The sequence below is a fragment of the Mauremys reevesii genome, linkage group 14, assembly GCF_016161935.1.
Source record: "Mauremys reevesii isolate NIE-2019 linkage group 14, ASM1616193v1, whole genome shotgun sequence".
Taxonomy (NCBI): domain Eukaryota; kingdom Metazoa; phylum Chordata; order Testudines; family Geoemydidae; genus Mauremys; species Mauremys reevesii.
In genome coordinates this window covers 44,698,398-44,711,838 of record NC_052636.1, presented here as the reverse complement: position 1 = coordinate 44,711,838, position 13,441 = coordinate 44,698,398, and positions in this window count along the sequence as shown.

Below are 13,441 nucleotides of genomic sequence, written 5' to 3'. Positions count from 1 at the left end.
ACCCCGCTGGGGGAGCAGCAGCTGCTAAGCCTGGTCTCCCCGATCACAATGGAGGCTGCAGCGTCTGACCCAGGAAGCTGAACCCCAGTATCCTGAGCAGAGAGGGACAGAGCGTTTGAGCAGCTTCCCTCCTTTAGGTCTCTGGGGAGAGCAGCTAATGAGAGCCCTCCTCACAGGGAGAATTACTAATCTCATTTGCCCCACTGTCGATTCGGAGTCACTCCTTGTCTTTCCATACAGTGACTCTGGATTAACATTGGTCTCAATGAAACCAGAGTTCAGAAAGAATGAGTCCAGAACGCTGTGGAAGAGACCATTGTGCGGCAGTGCTGGCCCCCTTCCCACCTCCCTCATCCCCCAGATCGAGGACAAGGACTGGGGGGCACAAATTTTCCAAACGGAACTAAAAGTTCCTGCAGTTTTCAAAAGAGGAGAAAAGCAAAATCTGTGATTTCACACGAACAGTGACTGATAAGTGGACAGAAAGTTATCACAGTGACAGGGCCTGTGACTGGGGAATGCCCGGCAGTGCTTGGAGCCAGGACTCTGGCCCAAGTTGATCAGAGAGAAGGATCATGGTTAGTAGAAGTTCCCACAGCCAGGGGCCCAGCAGATATTCCCTGGGACGCAGCCCCCAGAGTCACCAGCCAGGGACCTCAGCTACCCCTCAAAGCCCCACCGGCCAGGGAAGCCCCACCAGACCATGACTGTCAGGTTGGGAATCCCAAAGGGTTCCCCCCACCAAGAGCCCCCAGCAGCCAGGGACTGCCTGCCTAGGATCCCCCCACCCCCGCCCTCCAGCAGGATCTGCCCTGCTCTTTGCCTGGCACCCCCTCCGCCCCCCCTGCGGGATCCCCTGATGCTTTACAGGGGCACCCCTTGGCCTAGCGCCGGGGATTGTCCCACACACACTCTGTGCACTGGGCACGGCAGCGATCCCAGGAGTCTGCGGGGGAAGCCCAGACAGAGCCCCTGGCACAGCACCAGGCTCCCTCTAACTTCCTGTCCCACCTCCCCAGAGACACCCCCCTCCCCCTGTTCTGCAGCCAACAGGCCCCCAGCGATACCCACCTTCATGACCCATAGCCTCAGAGCTGGGCACATCACAACAACCCCTCAAAACCCCAAACCTCCAGAACCCACCAACCTGACTAGGGTACCCCCTGCCCAGCCACCCAAACACCTCCCCCACCACAATACGTCTTCATATCCAGCTGCAATCTCCTCATACAGACACCCCTTGCCCCCAGAGCAACAGGGTTACCTCACAGTGTCTGATAAGTGGATAGAAAGTTATCACCGCCCCCTGCTGGCCAGTCACACAGACAGAGGGAGCCCTGGGGGATGCTTCTTTAACAGGCGAATGGAAGGCCTGGAGGGCAAGAAAGGTAAGAAACTTCCATGGCCTGTCACTAGCAAATAATGGCCACCATGGATCCAACCCCAAGGTGGCTGCATCTTAGCACTGCAGGAAGCAACCCCTCCTGAAGAGCATTTGTCATGGGATTTGGGAAACTTCTGGACCCACACTGCACTCAGAGAGACCTCCTCATCCCGTGCCAGCTGGGGAAAAGGATTCAGCCAACTCTCCTGTTATCAGCTGGGAAACACTGATCCCCAAACATGGGGTGGCCTCTGAATTTGATGGGTATTAAACGTGTGTCTGGTCTCTTTCTTCGGCAAACATTTTAACAGAGATAAAGGAGGAAGAAATGATTCTCAAAGGAGACGGAAAGATGATCTCTGGGCAATTTAACCCCTGCAACAACCAGGATGGAGAATGACTCAGGGCAACAGGTTCCTCCAATGAAGAAGTTGCTGGGATTTAGAGACATGGGGAACAGCCCCAAACCGGAGAGGATTTTTAATTGACATTTGATGATGACATAGAAAGAGGGAAAACCTGAGATTTGAGATCAGTGTTCAGAAAATGAAAAGAAAGGGTGGAAATCAGAGGATTTTTGGATCCATTTTTGTAAATTAGCGAAAGGAAAGTGGAACATTAGAGGGATTTTATATCAGTTGTTGATATGAGGTAAAATCTGAGTGTATTTCACATCAATATTTGATAAATGAATAAAGAGGAAATGGACAACATAAGGACACATTTTGTATCCATAGTCAAGAATCTGAGAAAAGGTGTAAATCTGAGATTTATTTTTTTTAGTAATTTATAAATAGAGACAAGGAAAAACTCAGGGCATAGTCACTTAGAAATAGACAAGTTGAGAGAAAGTGGGGCAAATTTTTAGGGTATTTTATATGAATCTTTGAGATTTGCAGAGAATACATGTCACAAGGTAAGCAATTGATAACAAGAAAATTAATTCATCTACACGAGTTCCAATCAACACTCCTGAGGTGAATTTTGGGGAGGATATTGTGTGTCGAGCCAATGAAGAGTAATACATTTTTGTAATTCTCCTTTGTGCTGCATAAAGTATTTCTTTCCACACAAATTAAAGCCCAATTGTAAGTAAAATATCTTGCTTATAAAAGGTGCCTGTTCCAGAATTATTTTTCCTACAGGGCTACTGTGCTTTGATTCCTGACCTCTCTCTTAGTGTTACTGGTGTGTAATGCTCAAAATACTTCAGAAGCAAAGTTCTCTTATTGATGAGTGTCATTCGCATTAATAAAAAGTTACTGATTTCCTCAGGTGCAGTTGGAAAGAAAATATTTTTCTTGGTTTTTGAACATGGGCCAGGTATTAATTAAAGCAGAACTTCAGTGATTTCCATGCTTTTATAATGCATAAAAATGTTTGCCTTACTCCACTGCTCAAAGATGTGATGACAGTATGAGACCTCAAGGACTTCATTATTTTTACAACAAAGTACAAATAAGTATACTAGTATATGAAATAGCATAATAAATAATTAAAATGACACTACATCTGTGTGTTGGGGGGGATGAGCAACTCAAAATTTTGTGACGCAGTATCCTTGGGTTTTGGAACTTTAGGTACTAATGTTTGAAATGTGGGAGCTTTCACACTGGGTCTCTTTCTGTCATTAATGGGAATTAGTGAGGGTTGGCTGTAGCTTATAGCTCATTTGAGCAAGAAAATGTAAATACATAGTGTCTATAATGCATATTTTTTACTCTTTCTTGTCTGTTTGTGAGCCTGAGCCTTGAAATGGGTCATTTTAAAAGGACTGGAACAAATGCTGTACTCGAATAAGCACAATGGGTTTAGTCAGCCATATCTTCTTTGTGGATTGGTACCAGTAAGTGATCATGCTTGCTTCAATAGAAAAAAGAATGTCAGATAATTACAATGTATCTAAAGATGCTCATGTACAAAAAGAGGAAAAATAGTGTATAATAAATATTGTTAGTGCAGATAATCATAAACATGAGAGAAAAACTCGAAGATCTGAGGGGGGTGATATTGCTGTTAAACAGCTAGAGGGAAAAGGGGGAGTGTTGGACTGGATTATATATGACTATCCAATACATATACAGAAAGTGATGAGTCCCCCCCGTTGCCACCATTCAAGGGAGGGGGGAGCTGGCAGGTCCCTGGATGAGGGAAGGGGGCACTTGTGGGGGATGGGCGGGTGACTGGAAACTGGTGGTGGGGGGGGGGAATCTCCCCGGATTTTACAGCCCGGGTGAGACACTGAGCGAGAAAAGGGGCAGAACTGGAGAGAATTTGTATCGGGGGCGAGAGGCAAGTGGCACAAACAGGGACAGGAGCCAATTAACCCCTCCCCACTTCGCCCGCCCGCCACTCCCGGGAATTTCCTGGCTGCCCAGAGACAGTTCAACCCCCCCCCACGTCCCACTGACCGTCCCCCCCGCCCGACACCCCCCTCACTCCCAGGTCCTCCCCGCCGGGCCCCGCCCCCCATCCCAGCGGGGGGGGTGGATCCTGCTGCGGCTCCGCTGAGGCCGAGGCGGCTCCGAGGCTTCTCCCGGGTTCCCCGGGGCAGAGTCACGTGCCCGCCCCCCCAGCGCCCAGGGCCGTCCTTAGGCATAGGCAGAATAGGCAGCCGCCTAGGGCACCACTAGGTCTGGGGGCACCGCTCTGCCGGGAGCCCAGGCCAGACAGATGGGAAGCAGTGGAGCATGTAAAAACAGGCTGCTGGGTCCTAGAGAGAGCCGAATGCAGCACAGTCTGAGGGAGGGGATTGGCTGCTGGGGTCTCTGGGAAGGAGGGGTTGGGGTTGGGGAAGGAGCTCACCTGTGAGTGTGACTCTTTCCTTCTGGCTGAGGTGAGGTGAGGCAGGCTCAGAGGCTCTGGAACCAGGCAGTATCCTTTGTTGTCCCCCATAACATCCATTCTTCTCCCCCCCTGCCCCATGGAGCACCCCCTCCTTTCTCCCTCCTCCCCAGGAGCATCCCCTTCTCTCTCCTCCCTCCCCCCCTCCGTCAGGGCTGGGTTGGGTGAGGTGGTGGGGGGAGGAGGCTGGCTGCGTGCCTGCTGAGGAATGAAAGTGAAAGTAACTCACTTCCTCGGCAGTGAGCCAGAATTAGAATGTCACACAGGGCTGGGCTGGGGATAGCCATATAGCCAGATGTGTGAAAAATCAGGACAGGGGGTTGGGGTAGGGTGAGCATATATCCCTATTTTATAGGGACAGTCCCAATTTTGGGGTCTTTTTCTTATATAGGGTCCTTTTACTCCCCACCCCCTGTCCTGATTTTTCACACTTGCTGTCTGGTCACTCTAGGTGGGGGCAATTGGTGCCTATATAAGACAAAGCCCCAAATATCAGGACTGGCTGTTTAAAATGAGGACATCTGGATCTGGTCACCCTAGCTGGGGAGCGCGTCTCCCCCGGGCTGGCAGCGATTCATCTCATCCGGGGGGAGCTGCACAGGGCAGGATGAGCTGCTGTGGCTCCATGGGTGCCCCGTCCCTGAGATCAGATGCTGTGCTAACTTCACCATGGTCCGTTGGGCTGGCGGTGGTGCCCATTGGCATGTGATCGGACCTGAGGGTTTGCTGCTGCTGTTGCCACTCTGCACCCCAAGAGGTGGATTTTGGGGTCTACTGAAGCTGTTGGACCAGCAGGCTGGGGGGTGAGCCAAGCATGAAAGCAGTGCTGTGTTGCCATTTAGATTGTCATTTAACAACTTTGTTTGCCAAAAATGCTTGCTAACAATCTTGAATCCAATTTCAATATATTTTTTTAAATCAATATCTTAGCCAAAAACAGAAAATTAAGTTGTTGACAATTATTAGTGACAGGTTTGGTTTGAGGCAGGGAGTGGACCAGTTTTCATCAGAGAAACAAAAAATGTTGACTGACTTTCCTATAGCCTGTTACTCCTGATAAGAGCCCTCCAACAACTGTAATATGCTCATCTCCTTACTAGTGTATAAAGCAGGGGTCGGCAACCTGGCACACGCGCCAAAGGTGGCAGGTGAGCTGATTTTTGATGGTACGCAGCGGCAGTCTGAGCAGCTCAGCCCATCACTGCTCTGGGGTTCCAGCTGCTGCCCTATTGCCAGCTGGGATACTGGCCGCCGGCCCCACTCAGCACCTGCTGCTGGCCTGGGGACCCCCAAGGAACCCCAGGCTGGCAGCGGGCTGAGCAGGCCGGCTGAACCACTCAACCTACTGTCAGCCTGGGGTTCCATTCATTCAGCCGGCAGCGGGCTGAGTGGGCTGGTGGCGGGCTGAGCAGGGCCGGTGGGGGGGTTGAGTGGCTCAGTCTGCTGCCAGTCTGGGGTGCCGGCAGCACTCAGCCTGCTGCTACTCCGGGGTTCCGGCTGCCGGCCCCTTGCCAGTCAGGAGCCCAGCCGCCGGCCCCTGTCTGCCTTCTGCCAGCCTGGGTGAGCAGAATCCCAGGCTGGTAGTGGGCTGAGGGGGGTTGGCAGCCGGGATCCTGGCTGGCAGGAGTTGGTGGTCAGAGCCCCAGACCAGCAGCGGGCTGAGCAGGGCCTGGGATCCTTGTCTAGGGTTCCAGCCACCAGTCCCGCTCAGCCCGCTGCTGGTCTGGGGTTCCATTTACTCAGCTGGCAGTGGCCTGAGCAGGACTGGTGTCCGGGACCCCAGATAATAATAGTTTATTTATATAATATAGACATAGAGAGAGACCGTCTACAAACGTTAAAGTGTATTACTGGCACGAGAAACCTTAAATTACAGTGAACTTGGCACACCACTTCTGAAAGGTTGCTGACCCCTGGTATAGACTGACCATATGTTGTACTAAGATTCTCCTGCTTTTTTTTTTCCTGTGAGTCAGTATAGCTTTTGCCAGCCCAGAAGTTGGGCAGCCAATGTTTTACGTTTTCACAATGTTTTCTCCAACTTTCATAAAGTAAATACATAGTTAATATAAGTTAAAAAGGCCAGGGACACTTCCTTGTGAAGAATCTGTGCATCAGATCATGCTAGAGCTGTGAAAATGTCAGTTTTTGATGGAACTTTAGAGGCAGTGATTTATCATGTATTTTATCATGTGAATGTGCTGCTATTGCTAATGTCTTTCCAAACAAAATAAGGCACAATAGGACTTCTGTAACATTTCTGTGCTACCTTAATCTAGATGAGATGATGCTGTGCTGACTTCATTTTGGTCACTTTGTGCTTTACCTAGCAGTAAAACTAGGGTTATATTGTCCCACTGTTTGGAAACCCAGCTTATTAAACTGATTTTGCAGCCAAAAAAGCCAGAAAGATTGCTTTTAATTAAAAACAAATCTTTGTTTCAATACCTCTTCATAGAAATTTCCAATAAAAATTAGACAAATTAAAAAAATTATATTATTTGCATCATTCTATCAAATCAGAATTTTTTCTATAGTGCCACTTCTTTAGTGCTAGTGCATCAGCATTACAGTGTGCTTCGTTAAGTTAAACTGGTTTTAATAACGTGAATGTGGCAAGTTTTCCAATACTGTATGCTTATATTTGTGTTGCTAAGAGCAGATCAGGCACAGGGGCACCAGTTTCATAATCTCGCCTAGGGCACCATAAATCCTAAGGACGGCCCTGCCCTCATCTGCCACTGCGGCACTTGCCACCTCGCTGACAGCACATTCCTATGCCACGTGACCAAGCTCACCGCCAAGTTAAGGACTCGGAAGCATTTTAATAGCGGTTTTGGACCGTCAGTATTGCAGCAGCATCCACAAGAATTTTCAAACTGAACAGGAGTGTCGTTCAGCTGGACCTGCTGGCAGAGCTCACAGGTTGAAGTAGGATTGTTGAAGCCAGAGGCTCAGTTTCAGGTGTTGAAGCTACATGGCCTGTCCTTGTGGAAGAGTGGGACCCCTTGGGGGTCTAGTGCACTCAAGGGGCACCTCCCAAGGACGGTTTAAAAGCCAGGGCATTGCAGAGATCCTATGGATCCATGACAGTGCCAGAGGTTCAGCCTTTTGGGAAAAGATATCAAACAAGAAAAGGATCTAAATGCATATTTACCATTGCTTCCTGTCAGTCCTCAGGGGAATCCCTGATCAGTTCCAGTGTGTATTAAAACCGTCCTCTAAGGCTCACCTCTTGGTTATCAGGTCATGTCAGTTTTGTTACAGGGCTTTCCCTTCACCCTCCCACTTCCCTGGGTCTTGTCACGCAGACAGAAAGCAGCAACAGACCAGAAGTCCGAAGCGCAGACAATGCCATGTTTATTGGGGTTAATTTCCAAGCAATCATATTCCGAAGCCCTTCACAACAGTCGGGCTTATCTCTTAGTCTGTTCCCCAGTGCTCTGTTCCCAGCTTTGATGGTGCAAAGCGTTTACCCCGTGTCCCCCTTACCCGCTCTGACACCACAGAGTGTTTACCCCGTGTCCCCATTACCAGTTCTGACACCGCAGAGCGTTTACCCCGTGTCCCCCTTACCCGCTCTGACACCGTAGAGCATTTTCCCCGTGTCCCCATTACCAGTTCTGACACCGCAGAGCCTTGCCTGTGTCCCTGTTCCCTGTTCCTGTTCACCCTCCTGTTTGACTCAGTTTATATAGTAATACGCTCAGCTACACCTTTGCTTAACCAATCATTGTACTGAAATGTAACTAACCAATCCTAACACACTGAAACATAATTCTCTAACCAATTGTATCCCACTACCCTAATTAACTTACATCTAGCAAAATTAATTATACAGCAGATAGAAACAATTAGAGAATCAGACTGATTAACAATGTAAAAGTGGTGGCCATAAAGATAGAATAATACGGAAATGAGGGTTTCACAACCACAAGCATAAGTAAGTGATTTCTTGCCAGACAGGCTGCTGTCAAACTAAGTTTTCTTTAACCATCTTAAGATCTGTTTCTTTATCTGGTGGTGATGGGTGCTGTCCAAACAGGATCATCTTCCTAACAGCCCAATAGCACCTTATTTCAGTGTGACTGGTTTGGGATGTGAGGATGTGACCCTGCGCTTCCCAGCTTATGGCTGCCCCTGCTGCTTAGCCAAAGGCCTTAGCCTAAGAACAAGGCCTCAGACGGTCACAGTAAGAGAAGGCCCTTACAAATACAGACAGTGATTTTGATTCTTTGTTTTCATACTCCTGTAAGTAGCTAAGAGATAAAAATACACCTAAGTTCTTAAACTATAGGCTTTACAGGCAGGCCTGAATATCTCTATTCTAACAGTGGGGTCTACCCCTTCCCCCATTCTGTGTCTGTCTTGTCTATTCAGATTGTAAATTCTTCAGGGCATGGGCCATCTACTGTTCTCTGTTTATACTTTGCCTAGCACAATGGGGACCCACTGTTAGTTGGTCCTTAGGCACTAAGGTAATGAATATGATTTATTATAATAACTCTCCTGCCACTTTGAGCCAAGGAAGCTGGCCTTGGGATGTTACTTCTTTAAAATGAGCGGGGGGTTAAAACCATGGACTATTCTTTGTGACAAGTATCCCACAAATTCCACTGACCTCCCTCGTTTTCTTTGCCTGCAGTAGGGTTTCCAAATTCCAAACCTGATGTGATCTCCCAGCTGGAACGAGGGGAAGAGCCGTGGGTCCCAGACCTCCAGGGCTCTGAGAAAGAAGTGCTTCCAAGAGCTGCCTTCACAGGTGAGGAATTGGTTAAACCAACTCAACAACTGTGTGGGAATGCAGGAAACATTTGGGATGCCCTACAAAGACCCTGTGAGCTCTCCAAGTTCAGGATTGTTCCCTGCAGATGTGGAATCATTATGGCAGATGTCACTCATGGCTTCCCTCCTGACTGACAACTAGCAGCAGATCCCTCCCCGATCTCGCTTTCCCCCAAGTGTTCTCGTGAGATGCAGACCAAAACTGATCCCTTCCTCTCTCCTCTGTGGAAGGGTTTGGGGAAAATCAGCACCTGATAGGTTTGATCTCTCCCACACTTATTTTGGATTGTTCATCCCTTTTACCATTCCTCTCTCTGAGATTTTCTTTCTTTCTGGCACAGGGAGTGACCAGTGTCTGGATTCTCTCTGTCTCCCATCAGGTGTTGGGATGGTGAGTGAGAATGAGGAGGAGAAACCCCATCAGGAAGATGCTGAGCAAGGAGAACCACATGGAACTTTATCAGGAAGATCCAAAGGGAATGTTTCTGGGAGTTGTGCAGTCCCAGAAAAAACAAAAGCCTGTGAGACCCAGCAGAGGCCAGAGGAAAACTTTAGTAGCCACTCAGACCTTATAACAAGCGACAGAATCAACTTTGAAGAGAGACGCTACATGTGCCATGAGTGCGGGAAAAGCTTCAAGTGGAACTCTGCCCTTATCAGACATCAGAGAATCCACACAGGGGAGACGCCCTACACGTGCTCTGAGTGCGGGAAAAGCTTCAATCAGAGCTCACACCTTATCACACATCAGAGAATCCACACAGGGGAGACGCCCTACACATGCTCTGAGTGCGGGAGAAGCTTCAATCAGAGCTCAAACCTTATCACACATCAGAGAATCCACACAGGGGAGACGCCCTACACGTGCTCTGAGTGCGGGAAAAGCTTCAAGCGGAGCTCAACCCTTATTAGACATCAGAAAATTCACACGAGAGAGAACTATAATAAATCCCTTGACTAGGGCTGGGCAACATTTAAAAAAAATCACATTTCCTAATTCCCACATAGTGATTTTTGCACCATCTTCACCGTGGTCTCTCAGCTCCCCCAGATCAGTTACCTGCTTCTGCCTTTTGCAGCTCACCCTTTTTTGGGGTCAGTCCTGTGATCTTTTCTATCAACTCCTTTCCTTTTGGGCCAGGAATGTTCATCAGCTCCTGGAGGTTTGATCTCAACAAGGTTCACTGAGGCAAAAAGTATCTGTGCCTTCCATCCACTAGGGCTGTACATGGCGTCGGCTGCTCAAGTTAATGATCTTGATGTAAAAAGACAATTATAGTTGTAGAACAGATGCCCAGGTGCAGGGGTTGGCATTAGCTTTCTCCTTGACCTGACCTAAACTCCATCACTTTTCCTAGTCTAAACAAACCCTGAGCATCACGGTTATACTGTTCCCCCATTTCAAAGCCATTGTTAGTCATCGAGTTCCCCTTTTGGAAATAAATTGTTTCATTCCCAGTTGCTCTGATGTTGCTTCAAGTTGTGTTGGAGAGCAGATATTTTTACTACCATTTTTCTCACTTAAAATATATTGAACTATAACAAAGAGCAGGAACAGGGCAGGGATAGGAAAAATTGTCATTTCACCCTCTGTAAAAGCGGTAAATCAGAGGGATTCCCAACGAGAGGCATACAGCTTTCTGCCCCTGGGCTACAGTGCCATGGTACCATTGTAGGCACCCTGGTCGATTACAGTGCTGTGATTGGCCTCCGGGAGGTTTCCCACAATCCCTGTTCTCGCCTCTCTGGACTTTGGTTTGAACTCTACTGCACTCCCTCAGGTGACCAACTATGAACCCCACCCCTTAAATTCCTTGGGAATTTTGAAAGTCCCAGTTCAACAGAGACTAATTATGGTTATAGACCCATCCTGAAATTAGAGCAGGATATTGTAAAGCTTTATCTCATAGTACAGTAACACAATTCAAACCTGTCGGCACAGAGGAGAAAGCACTCCTTCAGTTCACATTTATTGCTACTGATCTCCCTGACAAACTTCCTTTTCTCAGGGCTTCTCCAGGTGTTTTCCCTCTGTTCCTCCCAGCTGTGGTTACAGGTGTTGCCTGATTTGGGGAGGGTTAGTAGGGACAGTGGAATTTATCCACTTAATTTAGTTTTATTTATTAATTAATTTTCTAATTAATTAAGAATGTTAGTAATAATTAATAGATATTAATAATATGGGTATGGCTCGCCAATATGTGTGATCAGAAGATAAAAGTTCGTCTTGAATCAGGCTTCACAGAATTTAATACAAGGAGATTGGGGTCTAACAGGAATTTACACTGAGACAAAGTTTAGTCAAACAAGACCTTTTATTTAAAATCAATGAAACAAGAAGTAAATGTAAAATGTTAAAAGCAGTATGAGATTACAAAGTTATAAAATATCACAGTTCTTTAAGAGATATGATATGATATTATACAGTTCTAAATGCACTCTGCAGCAAAGAGTACTAAAGTGAATTTCACACCTCTGCTAGAGGAAGTATAGTTATAAAGAAACTGGTTGTAAATTAAACCCTTCTTAGCATAGATGCTTAGAGGTGAAGTAGAAATTAAGAATTATTTCATACTCACAAAGAATTAATACTACGACTAGCATTGACAGCTTTCGTAGGAGAAGGAGGCTTCGAAGCAGGTTGAGACGACCAGGAAACAGAGAGATGTATCGCCTGCCCTAGTGGTGGATTATCACACCTTTTATAGGTAAAAATCCTTCCCTTTATGCCCAAATTTGTCTTTCCCCCATGGAAAGGTGAGGGTACCTGTTTTCATAGGCTGACCTTTGTGTACGTACTAATGACAACTATCTACGTATTTTGTGGTAGACTTGTTATATTTTGTGGGCAGAAATACCCTACTTTTGCACCTAACTAGGTGAAAGGTTAGCAGATATTCAGAAAGTCCCTAGACAATTTGCGTAGGTTTGTTTCCTAGTATCACTTTTCTGAGTAAGGGTCTTAAAGGTTGCTTTCAGCATCACAGAGGAAATAGGCCAGGATGTCTGGCCCAGAAGCTTCTAGGTATCATTACAGCTTATTGCAAATTCTATTAATCTATACAGCCTACACACTTTTATCAAAAAGACATTTTATACAGACCAACAGATTAATCCTCAGGGCTACACAGGACTGCAGCAGCTCCCCAGGGCCAGCTTTGCTCTTTCACTTACATCCTTCACTTGTTTGGACAGAGCTGTGTCTGCCCCCAGTTTAATTCACATCTGAGAGCTCAGGTACCAACAGATCGTTACAAAGGCTAAATTCCCATCACCATCAGTGGGAGGTTATCCTGGGCTGCCAGGGCTGCAGGATTTAGCCCATGGTCAGTCAAGGTGCTACAGCAGCTGCACTCTTACATTGTGAGTCCTGCAGCTTCATACCAAACTGCTCTGCCATAGTCTGCAGGGGGCCTGACTTGCTGAGAATCTGGCAGAAGAGAGACTCTGGAGTAGAGAAGGAAAATGTCCTCAGCAGTCACAGCCGGCAGGAGCAGGGAAGGTTCGGTTTGTTTTTAAACTTCTCTCCCTGCTCAAGCCTTTAATCATTCCTGTGGCTCTTCTCTGAACCCTTTGCAATTTATCAGGGAAAACAACCAACCAACCAAACCAGGCTGTTCTGCCCGATGTAACAGTCTATTGCCTTTCAAGGTTGACTATAAATCAGCTCATTCTATTCACCCAAGAGTTCCACTTTAAGGGCTTTTTGTTTTCTAATTTCAATCAAACCCTGTGCAACAGCATCACTGTTAACTCATCATCTGCTCACTTCACATTCACAGGGTCACAAAGTGGGCAGGTCTAAGTCTTTCCTCCCACACCAACATGAAGAAAATCAGTGACAGAAAATGTGTAAAGGGCCTCTGCTGCCTTGCACAACAGCCTGGGGAAATACACGAGGGGAAGTGCTTTCCTCTCTCCTCCTGACACCGGGTAACATTTCTGTCTGTCCTTGAGATCCTGCCACAGAGACAAGGCTTGAGGATCAAATGACATGTTAAGGCTTCATTGGATTGCACGTTCCTTTACTCCTTCAATAGTGATAAGGGTGCGTGAGCTCGAAACAATCCAGCTCTGACTTTCACACCGGAGGCAATTTTCAGGGTCGCAATAAAAAAACAACTTTTTTTATGAGCAAGTTGAATCGAGTCGTTGCGAGATGATAAATCCGGAGCCCCAGGCTGACTTTCTGTCATCACATGTTTTTAGAGCAGATCACATTCACTGGGTGGGGCTCCTGCTGGGAAGTGTCTGTCCAGTGGCAGCACCCAGTGCACATTCCCCACTTACCAACTCATCTTCAGTATATCGGCCACTCAACCTAGCGAGTGGGGAGGGTCCCAGTGGTCGGGCTCCAGCCCCTGGATCCCGAGCCTGGCAAGCCCGAGTCAGCCGGCCTGGGCCAGCTGTGGGGTTTAATTGCACTGC